The 17,150-nt window shown below is 37.9% G+C and overlaps 1 pseudogene; it reads right to left on the bottom strand.

Moving 5' to 3' along the window:
• Positions 1 to 12,253: 12,253 nt before the first annotated feature.
• LOC140226768 (uncharacterized) lies at positions 12,254 to 16,063 on the bottom strand (annotated as a pseudogene).
• Positions 16,064 to 17,150: the final 1,087 nt, after the last annotated feature.

The following is a 17,150-nucleotide window of genomic DNA, read 5'->3' on the forward strand; positions in this document are numbered from 1 at the left end:
TCCAGAATATGAAAGCAAAATTGCACTCATTGTTCAAGATTACTTAAAGATAATAAAAAGTTTTGGTACCTCAAAAGTTTCCCTGAATTTCCTTGTCTTGGTTTGTGTTTCAGGTTAAAGTACGTTGTCTGTGAGAATTACTCACCCCAAAGTGCTCTCATGTCTTAGTAATCATGCAATAATGGTTTCGTACCAGAGCCGTCGCGGTACCGCGTCGATAACTATCGTACCAAACCACTGACTGCGACCAGCAGCGTGCAGCCCATTGTACGCATAGCTAACTGCGACCAGCAGCCCCATACGCATAGCGTAATGGGGCTTCGCATTGTAGCATTCAGGATCATGACATAATTAGTATCGCGGGTAAATGTCAACTTAAAATCCAAAAATTTCTTGGATTTGAAGACTTGCCAATTAAGTTGAAGCATTGAAAACAGGTTTCGAACAACGTTTGCTTCTGCCAATAGTCCCTTTCTGTTCGAATTGATGACTGAATGTGACTCGGTCGAGAGGACCTTGGGAGAGCTATACATACACTGAATACTACGGCCAGCGCATGCGCACACAAACATCTTATCCGTTGATGGATTTGAAATTTGTGCGCATGTGATGTGTTCGTATGCACTGGTTGTAGTATTCAGTGTATGTAGCTCTCCCAAGGTCCTGTCGACCGAGTCACATTCAGTCATCAATTCTAACAGAAAGGGACTATAGGCAGAACCAAACGTTGCCCGAAGTCTGTTTTCAATACTTCAACTTAATTGGTAAGTCTTCAAATGAAGAATTTTTGGGATTTTAAGTTGACATTTACCCTGCGATACTAAATCTGTCATGATCCTGAATGCTACAATGCGAAGCCCGATTACGCTATGCGTATGGGACTGCTGGTCGCTATGCGTATGGGGCTGCTGGTCGCAGTTAATTGCATGATTACTATGACATGAGAGCACTTTGGGGCGAGTAAGTCTCACAGTGTTAGTTATATGAAAGGTACTTTAACCTGAAACACAAACTAAGACAAGGAAATTCAAGGAAACTTTTGAGGTACCAAAACTTTTAATTATCTTTAAATGCGCATTGTACTTTGACAGCGGACAAAGCGCAGAGAGTTTTAGATCTAGGTTTCACACGACCATATAAAGTGTTCAGATCGCTTCTGTACTTCTTTTGTGTTTGTGGAAGAAAAGATATGTCTATTTTATCCAAAGCTTTGGTGATTTAGGACTGATAAAATTTTAAAGATTACTTTATGTTATTGCAAAAAGAAACCAATATATCCACAGTTTAAAATAATAATTATATACAAGTTTGAATTTTTAGGAGCAACTAGATGTTATTGACAAAAGAAACCCAGATATCCAAAGTTTAAAATACATCAATTTTCATTCAAATAATCAATATGTTATTAGAAGCCCTTTAGATGACGTATTCAGTTGATTTCAAATTTCTAGCGAAACTCATGATTGTCCAGGTTAATCAAATGATTAAAAGTGGGCCCTATCGTCCATTGGAAGAAATAACTCGGTAGTAATAATTTCTGTAGTTGTATCGCATTCTATAATTTGAAAGAAATTATACATAAAAAAGTGCACACTATCAAGTCCTTAAGAATACTGTTTCAATGTGACGTCAAATGAGCGTTTATTCCATTAGTTCATAATGTTATATGACATTGCTATGTCATGCCATTTTAATAGGTCTTACGAATATCTGAGTATGACTACAATTCCACATTGGCTGAAAGGTTATATTGTTCTGATTGTCTTTTTAATGTATTTCCTTATTGATAATTCTTATATGTCTTCAGTTTTCTTGGTGTAATATGAATCATGACAATTCATTGTGTATCTCCCATAACAAACGTCACGGATTTCTGGATGTCTGCATTTCAAGAGGTTCAGGGAATACACTGGTCAGTGGTGGATCCAGAGGGGGCGCAAGAGGCGCACGCCACCCCCCTTTTTATTTACCGTTAAAAACAAAAGAAATAAAAAGAAAAAATGAAATGAAACCCGGAAGTGGCATAAAAAATAATAGTCACACCCCCCCCTTTTTTTTTTACAGAATTCCTGGATCCTCCCCTGCTGGTAATATAGTTATAGTATTTGAAAGAAAATATTACTATAAGTTACTGTACACCAAGGTTGTCTAAAAGCATCATGATCGACTTTCTGGGAGAGGCCGTTATCTCGGAAGCTCGAGATAAAGCGTGGCATTACATAATCGCTGAGGATTCCCACACATTAGTTGTCAGTTGCTGTTGTTCCTGCTTTTGAGGCGCGTCATTCACATACATATGAATATTTGCGCCTTCATCTGTGTCATATCATTATTTTGCATCAAATTAATTTCTAAGAAAATGAATTGAATACTTAACAAATATTTTTAGGCTGGGCATCTGTCGCCTGTCATACGGTTATGGCAGATAAGTCCTGGTGCATGCTGGTGACAAACTTAAATTATAGCCGGTTTTAAAGGGACATTCCAGGCGATTTTCAGAATTTGTTTGATTTTGTTTGTTTGACTTATTTTTCTTCCAACACAATTTCATACATAAATCAAGATTTTTTTTTCAGTAATATCACGTGGAATATCAGTAAGCAGATTACAAGTACATGATTGAAAGAAGGAAAATCGACGTGTAAATTAATTTCATTAACAAAATATAACTCGTATTACCAAATTTCCAAATGATTATCTGAAAAATTATGCGGATGAAGGACTGCCACTATAAGCAAAAGCTTGAGCACATGGCAGCCCAGGGACCTATGCACATAATACACACACAAAAAATTCACATCATGTAGTACATAAATCGACAACTCCATGTATAGATTTATGGAATTTATTGTTTTTTCTTGAGCAGAGAAACAATACTTTGAAAAATCTTAAACAAATTACACTGAACAAGGATGACATAGGAGATTCACATACTTCAGAAATGTACGCAGTGTAATTTCATTACAATACCGCTTGCTTGCGAGTTCACCTGTGCATAATCTACGCATGGCTGCTTCTTTTGTTCTGCTTCCTTGAGCCCCAAGTCATGCATTCTTATGGTGACTCTGCTATGATTGAACTGAATTGAATTAGATTGATGTCATCATCCTTGTTCATTGCAATTGGTTCTAAATTTTGAAAATAGTCTTATTTTTCATCCCAATTATGACAAATTCTGAAACTCTGTCCTCAGTAGAGCTAATTTATAGTTGTTCAAATGTAAAAATCTGAAAATCATCTGGAGGTCTTCTTTAAGTGGCCCTTCCTCTCAGCCGCAGTCGTTGCCTTTTTTTCCACCTGCAGTGAAAAATAAAAAATGTGTGTTCCCAAGAGAGAAGAAGAGAGGGATGTGAGAAGTTCTTCTATATTCAGTTATTGTACGTCGCACAAAGTTGGCATTTCGGCTAATACGACGTCATGGCCCCTCCTGAGCATCGATGTTCTTTGTCTCTTTTTTTGTGTGTATTCTATCATCATCTTAACACATATAGATCACCGAACATAGCTCTGCAATATCTCTATAGAACATTAACATTTATCATTGCAGTACAGCATGGATATGACGGGCTCCCCAACCCAACGCACATGCACGCACGTCATATACACCAGTTACTCAAGACGAGATACACAGAATTAAGAAGTTTCTGTGCAAGCATGTCATCTTCTTCACGACATGGTTTGATCAGATGGGTCTAATGATATCAGTATGTAATACAGAGAGAACGTTATACTTTATTTCAACTTGATATCCACCCCTTTTTTGTGTGAAGTGATATTCCAACTGCTTCAGGGACTGTATGCTTGTCAGTCAAATCAGACTTGAAATACATTTTGACCAAGAGACAACTGTACAACCATAATTATGCTGATAGAGGCCGGACAGCTTTGCCTTTTGTGCAAAGCGAGTTATTGGTAAATCATAACAAACACACACACACACACATACACAGACACACACACACACACAGACACACACATATATATATATATATATATATATATATATATATATATGTGTGTGTGTGTGTGTGTGTGTGTGTGTGTGTGACCGTGCACCTCAAAACGGACATAAAGTCGCACACACTGATTTTGCGTGAGGACTGAAAATAAGTGAAATGCGTCAACCTAGCCGAACTTGACTTTTTCCTATTTTCTGAAAGAGCTGGTCTTCTTTTACATTATGTTAAAATGTGGTATCATAAAACGGGCAGGAAAATGTGTTTTTTAGCAGTTTATCTCGAACATTTTTGGTAGAATAGTGTGATTAGGTGTGTCTTTAGAATCCCTTTTTCATTTCTGAAAAACCTTGTCCACACTCTTCACTTTCAACTCTAATAACTCTTGAAAGGATAGTGCTACTGCTTTGAAAGTTGGCATTGATTATGGACATAATGTTTTAATGAGGCATGCCTAATTTCAGTTTAATCTGATAATCCCTTCGTTGTTGTTACTCTGGTGGTTTACTTCCTGTTTTTTGTCCCATTCATCGCACAGCCAGCATGGTTTGGTAAAGATTAAGCGCTTGAATAGACACTGTACTTCAGAGCCTCTTTTCTCAGTTCACACTTTTCCTGAGTTTGTGCTTTCTTCCCAATATTTAGATAGGTTAGGAGAGTTCATTTGATTTGAGTTATACATCATTTTAAAGCTTAAAGTCTACTCTTTCAGAATATGGTCTTAACTAAAAATTCATGTCTGGCGACGTTTTGTGTGTTTTGAGGTGCAGGGTCACATATATATTATGCATACATGTTAGACTGCGAATGTTATAATTATAAGAAGAAGAATACGTCATCTGTAGATCCAACAAGTAGGTGAATAAAAACCTTCCTGTTGGATCTACATATGGCGTGTTTGAGACTCATTCTTCCCATATATATATATATATATATATATATATGCTCTGTTTTAATGCATCGAACACCTTTCTTCAATCCTCAACAAACTATACCCAACAGATGTACCCAACGGATATACCCAGGACCAACACACCCAAATGCTACAATGTTATTATATCGACCGTGCATATCATAAACACCAACATAAACAGTCAGTCCGCAGCACGTATGCTAATGAGCCGATCCGGCAAGATTTATTCAGCACTCTCGTTGACGATCTTTGCGTTCGAAAGGTGTCTCGTCGTGCGAGATTTTGCGAGACTTTGATAGGGCTATGGTTTTCACAGTGTAGCGACTTGTACATACATTCGTCATGGCTACAAGTCACAATAAATTGTTCTCCAGACTTTGATCTTTATTTTGATACTAAATTTGCGTATAACATCGGATCTTATCATGACTATATAATCAGTTGAATTTGCGTAAAGTTTACCTGCTTTTCACGGAAGATTTTGTCTTCTAAAGTTCTTGTTTGGTTCCTGACCGGATTAAGAAACTGTTGTTTCTGATTTTGGCTTTTTCGTAGAGAGGAAACTTAGATGCTCATCATATATTGAAGTCAAGGAGACGCAAGCATGATTTATACTAGTTTTTCCGTTTTGAAATGTCTGTAAAATTCACTCCTAAGCCGGAAGTATGCTCAACACAAAGTGTACAGTGGCGCGAGAGAGCTCTCTCATTGGACAGTGCTTGCGTCCAGCACTTGAACTTGGCTTGAACTACACCCGTGCCAAGAAACCGCAAGTGGCATGAAACCGTTATGTAGCAGCGTAATAACGTAATGCAAGCGCTGAATGCAAGCGCTGTCCAATGAGAGAGCTTACTCTTGAGATTGCACGGTTTCAAGCTGATCAGCACTGATATCGATGTATATTTTACTGGTTCCTGACCGGATTAAGCAACAAATTGTCAAGATATTTACATGGATACAAAGATTTGGAGATGGACTACCAAATAAAGCATTTTCATTGAGACGCAAGGTGAATTTGGTATTTTTTGAACGTCTTGAACGTGGACTGCACGAATTACTTTTTTCATCATTTTTCAAGCTCAAATTAGGCTATGATATTTTTCATTTACAATAATTTGAGTAACATGTGACGATAGTTTACATATTTTCCTTGAATTTGATACCAAATTTGTGAACATAAGGTGTAATTTTGTTGCCGAAAGCCCAAGGACAAAATCCCCTTACGCAGCTCATTACGTATGCAAGCCTAGAGCGGGCTTGCATACGAGTTGAATAAATACGAGCGAATTATCGGGTGCTGCGGACTGACTGTAAAGTCGTGTGACTTGATTTCAGTACGTCTCAAAATTGGTTCAAAGCTTCCACCTAGTCAATTTTGACTTTTTTCGTATGTTATGAAAGTGCACATATCTTTTATATATTTCTGAAAGATAGAATCATGAGCAAAAATGAAACTGTCTTTTTGGTGGTTTATTGTTTCTAAACACTCTTCATTTTGGTTAGGCCTTCTCAAATTCGGACCACGAAAAACCCTTTAAACACTCTTCACTTTCAGTTCCAATAGCTTTTGAAAGGATGGTACTTTTGCGTTGACCAGTTAGTATCACTCATGAATGGAATGCATTTAAGCAGTGGGCAAACTTTCAGTTTAGTTTAGTAGTCTCTTAATGGCGGTTGCTGTAGTATCCGTTGTTTTATTCATGGCAGAGAGCAACGCTGGATGAGATTTAACACTTGAATAGACACTCAAACTCAAAGAATCTCTTCTCAGTAAAAACTTTTCCAGAGTGGGTTTGTACAGAGGGACTTTGTACTTTTGCACTATTGCAGTGATGGGGGGCGCACCGGCCCCTCTGTATTTTTGGTTAAAACAAAAGAAATAAAAAGAAAAAAAAACATGAGGGTGCGTGCGCCCCTCCTTTAATTTTGCAAAGGCGCCCCCAGGATCCGCCCCTGCTATCGTACAGTTTTGAATTACATGTATTCGTCATTTTAACAGAGTCTGCTCTTTTAAAAATCCATGTCTGGAACTTTTATGTGGTTTTGTGATCCAGGGTCTTATAGTCCAACAAATACATAACATACGTTCGTGCAATGTGCTTTGTTTTTCCAAGATATCGGCTATAACCAGATATACGATTTGATCACGACCTCTTCGTTCTGTCGAGTTTCTCAATGTATTTTGTGATGGTGATATCATGAACTTCAGAAGGCTTGCTTAGACCTTTCGAGAAGCACGAGAATAATTAATGCTCAAATGCATTATGTTGGCATAAGCATCCAACATCAATCGCTGCAATATACACGACAATATTTAGTAAAGAATTATTTCCTAAATTCATAATTGGCTGACATTTTCTTGATTAATTTTATGTAACATTTGTTTATGCACGTTTTTGGTTGCCAGGACGTAGACAAGTTGGACCAACAGCACAGTCATTCACTTCCAAATTCGTAAGCTGTATATTGAAAGACAAACCTGTTACAGAATGAGGACAGCGTGAAAGCAGTAAAGAGACACACAGGGGGGATGAGACTGGGCTGAATATTCATCCCCTCCCCTCCCCCCTCCACTTGGACAAGGAACTTGAGTTCGTTTTCATTGACTGCCTACTACGTGAACTACGTGAAACAATTCAAGCAGAGGAGGATGTGAGAGGAGATTATCTCCTTTCCTGCAGCCTTTCAAACATTGTGTTTCGTTAGAATTTAATTTCAAAGATTTGATGCACACTTTGGGAGGACTTTGGAAAATGTTCAATGAAAGAATATAACTGAAAGCTGGTTAATCGTTTAAGTTCCAGTGCGAAAGATGCAGTAATCTAATTGTGTAAGTTACAAGGCAAAAGAAAATGCAGTCATTTAAATTGTGCAAGTTATGCATGGTTTCTCATTTCATAGTGATTAAATCATTTAAAAATCTAATTCTATGCACAGCCAGCAACCGGGATGAGCGTGCGGCAGAGTGTGTATGTCTCCTTTAACACGAGGGAGATACATTGCATTTTTAGAATGGAAATCAAACGATCTGTTACACACTTCTGTTGAAATATTGAATATTATTGTCAATCAATGTTGTAAGAAAATTGGTATTTAGAATCGTGATGCTAGCTGTCGCCATATAGTACCCGTATTGTCAATACATTCAGTCTATTAATCATGTTTGAATTTATCTGAGTCAGCTAGTTACAGATATAGTGTCAAGCGTTATTTCAATTATAACTAAGGTATAAAAATGCTTTAAAATAGACTTGGTCACAATCATGGACAACATTATCCTCCAAACAAACAAACAGAATCAAAATCCCTCTTTTCCTTTAGAATGGAATAACATTTTCCAGTCAGTTTAATAGTAAAGTTAATGAGAAATCGTGCTTAACGACTATCGTGTGGCGGGAATAAGCATGGCATTATAGTTGTATTTGTCACAACCCCCACTCACTATCGTTTATTTTGTCATTGCCGGTGAGCAATATATCTACCGCCACAAATTTAAAAGTGATGCAACAGGTAACTGATTCCTAAACTTAGCCATTCTCATTATTCCAGTGTAAGGCCTATCTAATTGATGAAAGAAAATTGATTATCTATTTGTTTCAATCAAATTGTGCACCAGATAGTTGAATTTCAATTCTAAAAATGCATATACTACACCCTCCATAGATTCAGTGCACCTTTCTTTTTCGTTGATAATTTTTCAAATATTTCGTGTAATGGTGTATCAGATCACTGAATTTCAATTACGAAAAGTGTAAAAAGCTTTCTCGTGTGGAAAGGAGATACCACACCCCCGTGCGATTTGCAGATATTCTTTCAAAAGTTACTGGCCCCAGATCGTTGAATTTCAATAAAAAAAAAAAAAAAAATCCCAAATATTCCACAAAAAATGGATATCAGACCGTTACATTTCAATTCTTTGAATGCAACAACTTAGGTGGATATCACACACACACACACACACACACACACACACACACACACACACCCACACATACACATATACACAGGCATAGAGAGAGAGCGAATACTTATTCCAGATACACAGGGTTAAGATTTCTGTACGATCATGCCATCTTTGCTTCCAAGGGTATCAGAGGTCTAGAAGCTCAACAAAGCACACGATGGAAAGAGAGAGTTTGGTTCCAAACTTTCCTTCCATTGTTTGCTTTGTGTGTGTGTGTGTGTGTGTGTGTCTCTCTCTCTCTCTCTCTCTCTCTCTTTCTCTAATCTTCTATGTTTGTGTGTGTGTGTTCACACTATCTTTGTTGTCATTTGAAACTGGTCCATTCGAACAGGCAATTCACTTGCATTATGTATAAAAGTTTTCTTTGATGTAACATTCATTCGTTCATTCATTCACACATTATTTCAATAATTTCATTTTATTTGTTCAGCAAAATCTACAGTACTACAAAACAGCAGAAGAAAGGGCTAGGACACCTTAGAAGTAACATGTGATTGTAATTAAAGTCCTTATTCTTAGAAAAAAAAACCCAATAATCTCGACTGTGATCATCACAACACAGTCAACCAAAACCCACGCCAAAACATATATATAAGACTAACTGGTGCGTACATCAGTTGAGATAGAGACAGGGAGGGTGGGGGGAACAAAACTTGTTCCCAAATTTAGTTTAACACACATTCACACATGCACATATGCACTCAGAACGAGATGAATGAAGAGCAAAAAGAAGACAAGGAGACAAGTGACAATTATATTTTGTCAGTCATCGATACCATGTCTTTTTATACACCCTTAACTGTAATCATCGAGCTTTATACGTGATAGTAGATTGGGTATTACTATATCGATAGAATTCTATTCCTTGGCGCCCTTGCCGGAACATGACATTGATACAAATAAAATAGAACAGAATAGAACGCATAAAAACAGAATGGACGAGATTATTCAACTTGTACACACCGCTTCGTAGTGCCATACCAGTAACCAGCAGTAATATCAATGTATGGGACTGAGCTAGAACTATACATTGCTGATCCTCAGCTACTCCATTCAGCATAATCTGCATATCACAAACATTCTTTCATACTCTCAGTTGTGCAGCGCTATAGATGGCAAAAAGTATGCAACCTTCTGGTGCCGACAGTAACCTACTCCAGAGCTGTTTTAGCAAGTTTTCCACCCTACAATAATGATTCTTGTAGAACCAATGACTTCAAGATCCGATATTGTTGCATTTTGCTTAAGATTTCCTTTTATTGATTGCTGATTTAATTTCTTCAGTTCTGATTTTTGATTTTCTTTCCTCTTTGTTTTCTTTTTTCCCGCTATTGTGTCCAGAAGCGCTTGTATAGCGGCTGTGAGTCATATGTCAGTTGTTCGTAATGTTGACATCCTACGCTGGCTTTGCTGTACACATAAATGGAAAATTATTAATTAATCATTCTATGAAAACATCTATTGCCTGCATAACCTCATCACTAAAAATAATGTATTGATGCGCAAGTACCTGAGTTTCGTGTGAATGGAAATACACAAAATGGGAATGATATGATTATTTTCATGCGCTGAAACAATTTTTATGATTGCATTGCTTGTTATAGCACTCTTAATTATAACATATCACTGTGTTTTATGTCCAATGCTTGTCATGCTTGATTTATACTATAGGCCTATAATGTGTCCATGAATGTTGATTAGCATCAACAGATGCAGCTAGCATCTCCAGGTTTCGTCCACAGACGTGCATCGACAGATTGCCAATTTATGGCAATTTGTTTGCAGGGGTCTAGGGCAATTACCCCCGGGCAATTAACCCGGACCCTGGCTTCCCCTGGCCTTAATCCTGATCCTAATCCTTAACCTAATCCTAACCCTAACCCAAATTTCTAACCCTAAACCTAACCCTAACCCTAATCTTTACTCTAACCTTACCACTAACCAGTATTTAGCCGGGGGGGGGGGGGGGGTAATTGCCCGGATACGAATTGCAGGCATACACAGAACATATCAGAATATACAAAGTGATATACATACACACATATACACAGAACACAGTTGTAACCTACAGTACATGACATAGATTCGTAGACCTACAAGAGATTAAAAAAAAACAATAAAGATGATATCAATACCAATCTCAGAGATACACGACATCGGAGGAAATAAAAAATATTGAAATGTACCGAGTCAAAATCGTGTAGCGTATGATATGCCTGTATGCAGGTGTGTCTTCAATTGAGTTACAACAGTTTTAAAAGATATTAGTGAATGTAGTTTGTGTCTAAATGAGCGATTAATGTATAAACGTTTTGAAGGTTATGATTGTGTGCGTGTGTATAAGCATGTGTGTGAGTGTGTTTGTGAAGGGATGTGAATGAAAGAAGATGTACTTGAGTATTTTGAATGCAGTATATATACAACATCACGCTCATTATCAGTCTCCTATCTGATTCACAGCTACAAAATTATCAAAGCACTGATAATAATTCATATCCGTATTTCAAAATAGATAATCACCAAGACCTGCAACATGCTCTGATTAAACAATTCGACTGTCTACATTTTCTCAAAGTTGGCGTTGTTCAGATTAATAGAGAGTGAAAAAATGAGCAATATCTTGAAGAAAAATTGTGCATTAGATTCATAGTATCTATGGACGTGAAGTTAAAGAGTTCTCACTGGGATTATTGTTTGGAGTATGTGAGGAAAATGCTAAATTGGAAAGATAAATATAGAAAATATCTTTCACCACAACCAACTTTACAGTGAAACAACACGACTCTTTGAGAGAAAATCCAAGCCACACACACACACACACACACACACACACAAGAAAAAATATATTTTTGGGAAAGTTCGTGTCCATATGCCAAAGCAAAAGAAAAATTGGACAGATGCAGTTGTAATTGTATATTCCTGTGTTTGCATCTGTTTTTTTTTTTTAGTTGATTTTTTGAGTGTTTTTTGTGTACGGCCACTGCGTGTAGTCATGAAGTATTTAGATCATTAAAATGCGATCATAACTGTGTCAAGTCCATTAAATGAAATACTGCGTACAAAGCGTATGCGAAAATATAATGCCCCAAAACCTTGTTTTTTCCACAGCTGATCGTTTTTTCCGCTAAACAAAGCCATATTACAAAGGCGAGTTGTCCCTGATAGTGCATCTTGTGTTTTTGTTTGTATTCTTGTAGTGATTGTATTCAAATTGCCCTAAAAGCGCCACAAGATGCCTCTGTGCTGAAATCAAGGTCAACTTTGCCCAGGGAGATCACACCTCCCTGCTCTGTCATTTTCCTGATCAACTATAATCACTGTACTTGAACAATTTGACAAAATTGGTGAAATACCCATCCCAGAAGGTTTAGCTTATCATTATGCTCCATTGCTTGAAATGTCTTGCATTACAAGCCCCTTTTAACACTTTCTTCCTCTTTTATCTATCTTTGCGTAGAGTTGCTCGACAGGCCAATTTGCGGTGGCGCCGTTTATGACGTTTGTGGCGCCCTGGTGAGAGACAACTGATTCCTTTTCATTTAAACGCCTTTTGTTCTGGTCATCTAATTTAGCATACAATTCCTCGGAGCTACTGTCTATGAGATTTGAAGTTACTGCCGTATCTTTGTCGTTGTATGTAGGACCTCCTCTCGCATGAGATTCAAGCCCTGGATAACAGGGTAAAAAGCCTGGGCGAGGATTCAACAGGCTGTAGTCATCCGAGTCGAATGCTGACGGAGATCGTGGTGCTTGGCTAATGGTGATGTCAGCAGCCTCACTTGAGTCCAACTGGTAGTAAAAGAGTTCCCCGAGGTTCCCCAGAGGTTGGTGATTAGTGCAGAGAGGGGACATAGTGGGGTTTCTCAACGATTCTTCCTCTGCCATATTATTGTCAGGAATTGGGTTAGCCGATGTGACCATAGGCAATTTTCTTCCCTCGTATGCTACGCTTGCGGCACCGGTAATGTCATAATCACTTCCGCCGTCAGTAGTGTTCCAGTCAAGGGTTCCCACAGGTCCTCGTTGTGGGTGGAATTTAAGAGACGTTTCTTCACCTTCGATGTCAGCATCCCAAGTACAGCTAGTATTCTCAGCCCATTTAATCTTCTGCGATATCATGGCACTATGGCCAACGACAGGATCCCGTGCACTATCAAGAGTATTGTAGACAGTCGGGTCAAACAAACGAACCTGTTTGGCCACAGTACCCCTGCCAAAACCACTGGGAACCACGTTGTGGTATTTGTATTCCTCGACTCCTCTCCGTGGCTCTGGATCTCATGTTCCCGGCGGACGATACGCGCCGCAATGCCCACCACTGTCCACCAGATTGGGGCGCTCTGACATTACTGGAACCTTTGCATCACATCTGCGTACCTCTTCAGCATCCTGGTAGACATGTAACGATAGATGTGGATCACTTGCAGGTTCTTCGAGGATAGCAGGAATCGGAGGGACAGTTCTTCCTGGGCTGTTGACCCAAGTACGCATTGGGTAATCCAAATTGGCAGAGGGAGTACCAGGGACTGGAGGTTGAACGTTATCGTTATTCATGTCACCATCTGTCTGATTTCGATGTGATGAAGGTTTGTATCTGAAGCAAGTAAGACAAAACACCTTTGCTTATGAGTTCTAAATATTTATGTTTAATAAACATTTTAAACTGAATTCTATAACATATACACAACTAGAAATGTCACTATGGCGACTGGTATGCCTCTGCCATAATGCATGATTCTCCTAATAGGTCTATAGTAGATGTGGACAATGTGTGATTACATTTTTACAAAATTGGCAAAATATCAAAATTACATGTTTGTCACAAATGTGTTGAGTATTCACCTTCCTTGACCTATGTTTAATTGGATGAATAGGAGAGCATGAATTGTAGAGTTTATGCATTGAATAATTTTCAAGGTATGGAGAAAAAGTGCACTTTCTGTATTGAACAGTAAATTGTTACCATTTTCATCTGGCCTTTGATCCTAATAAGATTATTCATAAGAGAATCAGTGTCAGGCAGAACATACATACATGCAGATATGTACTAAGTTTCAAGATAACTTGAGCCACTTCCGAGATATTATGGAGAAAGAAGTAAGTTCAGCACTTTCGCTTGATCTTTGACCTTTTGAGCTTTGATCTTGTTGGCAAAAAAAAAAAGAGAGTCTCTATTGGGTTATACACGCATACACCAAGTTAAAAAAATAATCCTGCTGGCATTGCATGAATATAAGGGAAATAGTAACATTTTGAAGTATTGCCCTTGACCTTTGACCCCTGACCTTTGACCCCATGAACCCCAAATTCCCTAGATAACCATTGCTAGTCAATACATTCAAGATACGGAGAAAAAAGTGAAATTTTAACATTGTTACTTAACCTTTGGACCTTTGACCTCATGACCCCAAACTTTCACCAGAGAACTTTTAAGTGGGTAATACATGTTTACACTAAGTGTCAAGAAAAAATCTTCAGGCATTGCATAGATATGGGGGAAATAGGGAAATTTTAAGCATTTGACCTTGACTTTTTGGACTTTGACCTTTAGCATGTGCACCCAAAAGTTGATAGGCGCAACGTCACCCCCTAATACACATACATGCTAAGTTTCATTAGGATACCTCAAAAGGTTTTTTAGTTACGCTATTCACAAAATTCATTACGGACGGACGGAAGGACGGACGGTCGGAAGGACAGACGGACGGAAGGACGGACGGACGGACGGACGGACGGAAGGACAACCCGATAACATAATGCCTCCGGCACCACTTCGTGGTGCCGGAGGCACATTAAAGGGTACATTAAAAGCAAAACCCAGTTTCTGTAGGCTGAATTCATCAAGTGCATAGAAACTGATAGATAAAAGTAAAATAATCCGCAAAACTTTCAATCTATTTATATTTCCTGAAGTGTAATATCCTTCTAATCCGCAAATCACAATATCTTCAAGAAGTATAACATTTCAACTGTATAAGCAAATGTCTAGCGTGACAAATATGTATATATATATATATATATATATATCTATTACATCATTTCATACTCGATCACTAGGAATTCTATGGAGAAATCAAACTCTCAAAGTTGATGTCTTTGTATTGGTTTTGACTTTCGTAAATCCAAATTTCCAATGCCGAGATTCGATGAAACATAAAAATTCATCAGCCACTTCTCTTACTTTCAGTTTAATTTCTGTAATCAAACTAAACATGACAAAGTGATTTTCCTAGTAGGCCTAGTGCGTACTTACCCCAAACTGTAACTGTGTATGTGTGTCTTTTTTCTTTAGGTTGATGGCAAAGCAAGGTATATACATTACATACTTACATGACTTTGGAACAAAATGTACAATATGGTGCAAATTTGGTTCAAGGATCAATAAATCTGTCTAATGTGTTATTCATTGTACAGCATTGTTGACTATGCAATGGACCAGAAAATAATGCGTGAGTCTGTGTATCTCTCCTTTTTTATTGTTCTTTTTTTTGCGTAAATTGCTGAATAGACATTCTTCTAATAAGCATATAAACAAACCCGTGTCTTATTTATTTCGTATTTGAATATAATCTCAACAGAATATTTTGTCTTTTATTGGCCAGTGTGCCGTTTCATGGTTTCACCATGTATAGGTAAATAACAGAGTTGTTTTAGTTCCATTTAAATCTCAATCACTCGACCTCAAATGTACTGTATCTCTGTCCTTAAGCACTTGTTAAGGTTCTCTGCCATATCTGATACACAGAATATCCAGAGCTGAAAATGGTTGAAACGAAAGTGCTGGGCAGAAAAACGTTGTGATCTAGCTTATCTCTTTCCATTCCCATTCTTAATCAACTTGTACTATAATAATGCATATTATATGCATATGTTCTAAAAATACAATTGTGTTTTCTTCATTTGTTATTCATTCTAACAATGTACTTTATCAAATCACGTTGGGTTTTTTTTTTCAACTATTACAAACATGTTCTGCTTATACATTGTGTATAATTTCTCTGTTTTATTAATGGAAATGAAAATGAATTTGACTCTTGAATCTTTGTTACCGTTTAGAGTATTAGTTCCACTTATGATCTTATAATACCAGTATTCATCTCATTAACTGGCTTTGACGGCATTTTCCCCGTCTGTAAAATGCTCGTAGGGACTCCATAATATAACCTGATTTTAAACTTACTTCTTTCTCCGATGCAGGTACCAGGCCGTGATGACGAGGAGAAGCAGCATGATAAAAGCCACAAATGACACTGCCAGTGAAATCAGCAGAAATTTACCCTTTGGCGAAGGAGTAGTGACTGTGCGTAAAGTGGAATTGGTGAATAAACGGCAGAGTTAATAACCACAAAAATAACGTAGTTTCACTTCCACACACTGTGATAGCTCTTCCACGAAATAAAGCAGCACATGTCTCTGTTATTCATTTTTTTTAGCAATCTTTGTTTTTTCCTCTATCTATCTATCTATCCGTCTATCTCCCTGTGGACAGAACTAATTACATGTTTATAATAATGTTGATTGTTTTGAACATTAAACGATACATTCTACCTGTCATGGCCATACGCAGCGTGGGGGAGGTAGAAGGGGCAGCTGCCTCCCCCCCCCTCCCCCATTTTAAAACTCCCTTTGGGTTTTTTTTTTTCCGACTCGGATATTTCAAGTTATTTGGTTATTAAATGAACAAATCAAACAACAATTAAAGAATTGAGTTCTCTTTTCTTATATTTGTTCATTATATTTCTGTTTATCATATTAGTATGAGGATATGTATGGCATTATCGCTCACTGGCGTTTATTTTGTAAATTTTTGCAAATGAGCGCTATCCACCTTCACACCGTAAACACCGAAAGTGTGCACCAGAACGTTACATTAAAATCCTAAACCGCAAAACCTCCCTCGTGTAGGAGGGGGAAACCCCCGCCCCCTCGCACACTATTCCCTCGCTCCACTCCCTACATGTAGCCCCCAACATTGAACATAATCTAGCACTCTTGAAGAGAATAATGCGCATGGCTATGTAACCGCTGTATTCGACAGCTGGCTATTCACTGGTCCTGTTGATAGGGTCCTTAAATTTTAATCGCTAGGATAAGTTCTTCAGTACTTATTGTTTGCAGTTAGCTTTACAAAGATCATTGGTCACTAACATCTTTAGGTGTCAGGTTCTAGGCCATGCACTTTTTCTTATTGTCAATAATTCTTTATGGAGACCATGATTCGCAGGTAAAATGGTTGCGTACTAAAAACATTTCATTGCCTTGTTGGTGGTGACGTAATTGAAATAACAACTGAATATCAACAACCCGAAAACATTTC

This window comes from Diadema setosum, chromosome 4 (assembly GCF_964275005.1).
Source record: "Diadema setosum chromosome 4, eeDiaSeto1, whole genome shotgun sequence".
In the NCBI taxonomy this organism is placed as follows: Eukaryota; Metazoa; Echinodermata; class Echinoidea; order Diadematoida; family Diadematidae; genus Diadema; species Diadema setosum.